The following is a 5,103-nucleotide window of genomic DNA, read 5'->3' on the forward strand; positions in this document are numbered from 1 at the left end:
GGGGAGACCAGGACTTAAATACACAGGACTAATCAAAGTAACTAGACAAAGCTGGAGACGATCAGGGAAATACACGTGGGTAATCAGGGGGCGTGGCACACACGAGGAGCGGACGAGCCGGGTATGACAGAACCCCCCCCCAAAGGCGCGCTTCTCCGGGCGCGCCAAGGAAGGGGGCGACGGACGGGACGAGGCAAAACAGGACCTGAAAAACAAAACCAGAAATCAACGAGGGACAGGGAACAAGACAGACAGGCAAAACTGACACAGAGGCAGAAGCCAGGACAAGACATGACACAGGACAGGAAAGGCAGACAGACAGACAAGAAACGGGGACACGGAGGGAACAGGCGGAACAAAAGGGCCAGGAGTGAACAGAGGGAACCCAGAAGGACGAGGAGCAGAGACAGGCGGGACAAAGGCAGGGGCGTAGGGAGACAAGGAGGAGGAAGGAAGGGGAGCCCGAGGGAGCCCCAGCGGGCGACGGGAGGCAGCCGGAGGGGCCGCAGGCGGCCGGGAGGCCGGAGCCGGAGGGGACCTCGGAGGGGCCGAGGAGGCAGGGCGAGGGACCCGCGGAGGGGCCAGGGAGGAAGCAGGAGGGAGCACCGGGGAAGGGGACGAGGGAGCAGGAGGGGCCCACGGCGAAGGCCCGGAGGAGGGGGGAGCCGCAGCAGGCGGCGACGTCCGGTGGAGGGTCGGAGGTAGGGGCCCCGCAGGCAACCGAGGAGCCGCCGTCGGGGAGCCCGCAGGCGACCGACCAGGCTCTGGAGAGGGGAGCGAGGCAGGGCGACGAGGCACCGGAGAGGGACCCGCAGGCGACAGCCGATCCGGAGGGCCAGGACCCACAGGCGCCAACCGAGCCAGAGCGCAGGCGAGGGAGGGCGAGCCAGGGGGCAGGGCGGGCGGGACCCCAGCCCTGCGTCTGTGTCCCCTTCCCCTGCGGGACACAGACAGGCCAACCCTAGTTCGGGGTCGATGTCGCCGGGGCGAGGGACAAGGGGTTACGAGTTCTGTCCCCGAGGGGTCCCATTCCAGCTCCTCCACCTCCGAAGAGGGAGGAACCAAGATGGAGTTGTCCGGGACCACCTCGGGGACTAGGACAGGGACTGGAGCTGCTGCAGGCGGAGGGGGCGCCTCTGGAGCTGCTGCAGGCGGAGGGGGCGCCTCTGGAGCTGCTGCAGCAGGGCGGTCAGGGACAGGAGCGCAGTCAGGGACAGGAGCGCAGTCAGGGACAGGAGCGCAGTCAGGGACAGGAGCGCAGTCAGGGACAGGAGCTGCAGGTGGCTGCAGTGGGGGCGCCTGCCCGGGAGCTGCAGCAGGCGGCTGCAGTGGGGGTGCCTTTGCAGGAACTGGAGCGCGGTCAGGAACTGGAGCGCGGTCAGGAACTGGAGCGCGGTCAGGAACTGGAGCGCGGTCAGGAACTGGAGCTGGCTGCAGTGGGGGCGCCTGCCCGGGAGCTGCAGGTTGCTGCAGTGGGGGCGCCTGCCCGGGAGCTGCAGGTTGCTGCAGTGGGGGCGCCTGCCCGGGAGCTGCAGCAGGCGGCTGCAGAGGGGGCGCCTGCCCGGGAGCTGCAGCAGGCGGCTGCAGAGGGGGCGCCTGCCCGGGAGCTGCAGCAGGCGGCTGCAGAGGGGGCGCCTTTGCAGGAACTGGAGTGTGGTCAGGAACTGGAGCGCGGTCAGGAACTGGAGGCAGTGGGGGCGCCTGCCCGGAAGCTGCAGGCTGCTGCAGTGGGGGCGCCTGCCCTGGAGCTGCAGGCTGCTGCAGTGGGGGCGCCTGCCCTGGAGCTGCAGGCTGCTGCAGTGGGGGCGCCTGCCCTGGAGCTGCAGGCAGGGGGAGCTGCGCAGGCGATAGCTGCGCAGGCGGCTGCGAAGGCGGCTGCAGTGGGGGCACCTGCCCGGGTGCTGCAGGCGTTCTCCGGAGTTGGATTAGCCTCCGGAGGTCCTCAGCCATTCTCTCCAGGTCGGAATACGGGGAGTCTGGAGAGAAGGCGGCGAAGTCCTGCCCCAGCTGTGCAGCAAGCCTTTCCCCCTCCGGGGGGCCCTGTGGGGCCGGTTCTCCCATCACCCTCCAATACAGTCCCTGGAGGGTGAAGTACCTGTCAGCGAGGGCCGCGGGCGAAACGGGCGTGGCCCCTTTAAGAGGGCGGGGAACCCGCGGGATGGCGTCCCTCACTGCTCTGGCCCCCCCATTGGCCAGCCGCTCGGGCCGGTTATCGCACCGCTTGGGGGGCGGTAGCTGTTCCGCAGGGAGGGGCTCTGGGTCCGGGAAGACGAAGGGCTCGTCCTCTTCATCCTCACTCGGAGCCCAGAGCCTCGCCAGGGAGCAGGGTCCCAGACCGTACGGTCCCAGGTCGGGACCCAGGACGAGCTCCTCCTCCTGAGGGAGCCAGGGGCTGGAGAGCGAGCAGGCGCCCAGACTGATCGGCTCTTCTGGGAGCTTCTTCCTCCTTCTCCGCTTCTTCTTTTGGTCCGTCATTCTGTCACGATCGCTCGCGGAGGTAACGGCAGAGCGGCGATCGTGCGGGTAAGGAGCAGGCAGGCAAGCGGGATACGGGGAAAACGGGAGTTTATTACGGAGACGGAAACGGGCAAGACGGAACACGGGGGCAAGACGCTCACCAACATCAAGAACATCAATGACGGACAAGGGAAACCGGGGAGACCAGGACTTAAATACACAGGACTAATCAAAGTAACTAGACAAAGCTGGAGACGATCAGGGAAATACACGTGGGTAATCAGGGGGCGTGGCACACACGAGGAGCGGACGAGCCGGGTATGACAATATCTAATTTTAAATCACAAATTACAAGTAAATGCTGATCCTGCTGTTAGGCCCTCTTACGTTGCCAAAAGAAGTGAAAGGTAATTTACGCAAACAGACTCAGACACACTGACAGATACCCAGGCCCCATTTACAGTTCGTTTAAAATGCATCTTGGCTGACTGGTTACAAAATTGCTCTTTAGAGTGATGTCATAGACAAACCATTTCTGATTCCATAAAGAACTTAAATGGAACAAGGTTCTCTAAAGAACCTTTTTCAAAAAAGTTCTTTGGCCCAAAATGGTTTAATAAAAAACCCTTTTCAAAATGGTTCTTTAGCTAAAAATGGTTCTTCTAACGAATAAAGGGTTCTTTTAGTACTTAAAATTGCAATATTGCATACAGTAGAGAAAATAATGCTAATAAAGTTAATCTTCATTCAACTTATTTAGAAATTAACATACCGCTACCAGTTCATCTCATGAAACCCTTTTAGATCCAATTAGACAACCTTTAAAATTCATGGCGGTCAAGTTAAAAGCATTGCTGTTTTCCTCAGTTTCTGAATAGCAACAATTTGGAAAATGTTATGGCCTAAAATTATAAAACAGATTTCTGGATTTCTATAAAGTGAAACAGCATAACAGCATAACTGTATACAAAAAATGTGTCCAGACGAAAATGGTCCTCTAAAATTAAAAAAATATATAAATTCTGGAAAACTAGAAAAAGCTAAACATTTAAACAGCATGTCAAAGTATACATAAAAAATCATGTCCATATGAATGTGGGCCTTTCATAGTCCATTAGTCATATTTGGGGGTACATAATGTTGATACCACACAGTGTGCTTACTAAGAAATATTCAGGACATTGGAATCTGTGTATCATTCGTTCATGAATTAAAAAAAAAAAAAACAATATTTCTCAATATTCGCTTCCAAAACCAAAACTGAGAAGATGGATAATGATTCGTTTTCCGATTTTCAATTTTGTGCTCAAATAAAAATGGAAAAATCGTATATCAAGCACTCACGTTCTATTTTTGTTCATCTAATGCAAGAGGATTGACCCAGAAGTGACTTGGGATTGATTTAAAAAAACATGGTAAAAAAGTACCTCCACAACATTGGCAGAACAAAAGTTACACAGTCATAATAAAAAATGGAGAGAAAAGATGTTTCGTCTCATTCAATGGCAGGCATGTAAAAAGAAGACATGACCACAGAGAAAACAGCGGTTATATTTCAGGTGTGCATTTTTGTTTATCCACGGTAATAATTCACTGATTTATACACACTAAGAAAGCTCCAGGGTTTTGTACACCAAATTAAAGATGTGTCTTGACAGCCATGTGAGCAAAAATATCATACATATTTACATTATCTGATTAGCTACTGTAACAGCAGAGGATGTGTGTACAGTAGGTGTATTGAATTATATCTTATGACTAGTCTACTGTGCCTAAAGTTAGTGAATAATCGTTCATGGTTTTAATCACAAAATCTAGTATAACAATTGCTGTCAAACTAGACTGGCTAGTTAGGCTTTCCACCCCATGTTCGTCCAACTGGATCAGCCTTACTTTTTCAGGGTACTAAACATCGCTATAAGAAAATATAGTTAGGAAGATACATGATCAAATGATGGTACTCGGAGATCAAAAGCTTAGGCATGCTTGGTTAACATTAATGTTGCACATGATATTCACAGGGGTAGATGAACCTTGATTTAGTGAAAGTACTGCTGTACATATGTGTCAGGATTCGCAGTTAGTGACGGGCAGGAAGGATGCAGGGAAGGGCGAGGCAGGGAGGCAAAAAGCAGGGAAAACTGGGGATTTATTAAAGGGGAGACGGCTAGGAAAGGAACAGGACATCCACTAACATTAACTAACATCAATGACAGAGAAAAGGCAAGGCAAGACGTAGACTCAAATAGACAAGACTGGGCGAAATAATGACGTACAGCTGGGCAAGATCGGAGAAGCACACGTGGATAATTAGGGGGCGTGGCAATATGCTATATGCTGGTAAATAAATAAAAGTGTTTAAAGGTGCAGTCTGCGACTACTTAATGCCATACACTTTATCTCTACTTACACGAATTGGTGATCTAGCTTTCCATTCAGTGTGTGCTGATTGACATTAACATAAACATAGTGTACAACAAGGTGGGTAATAAGTAATGTCGAGCTTATGCCAACCTTATGCCAGCACACCATGGACTGACTTAGATTACACAGTAGAAACTACCCACATGCAACCACACCTTTACACAATTTTTTACAGTTCTTTCTACATCCTGTTTTCCCTCTGCCATTTCAGGTTTCAAAATA

This window comes from Brienomyrus brachyistius, chromosome 3, assembly GCF_023856365.1.
Source record: "Brienomyrus brachyistius isolate T26 chromosome 3, BBRACH_0.4, whole genome shotgun sequence".
In the NCBI taxonomy this organism is placed as follows: Eukaryota; Metazoa; Chordata; class Actinopteri; order Osteoglossiformes; family Mormyridae; genus Brienomyrus; species Brienomyrus brachyistius.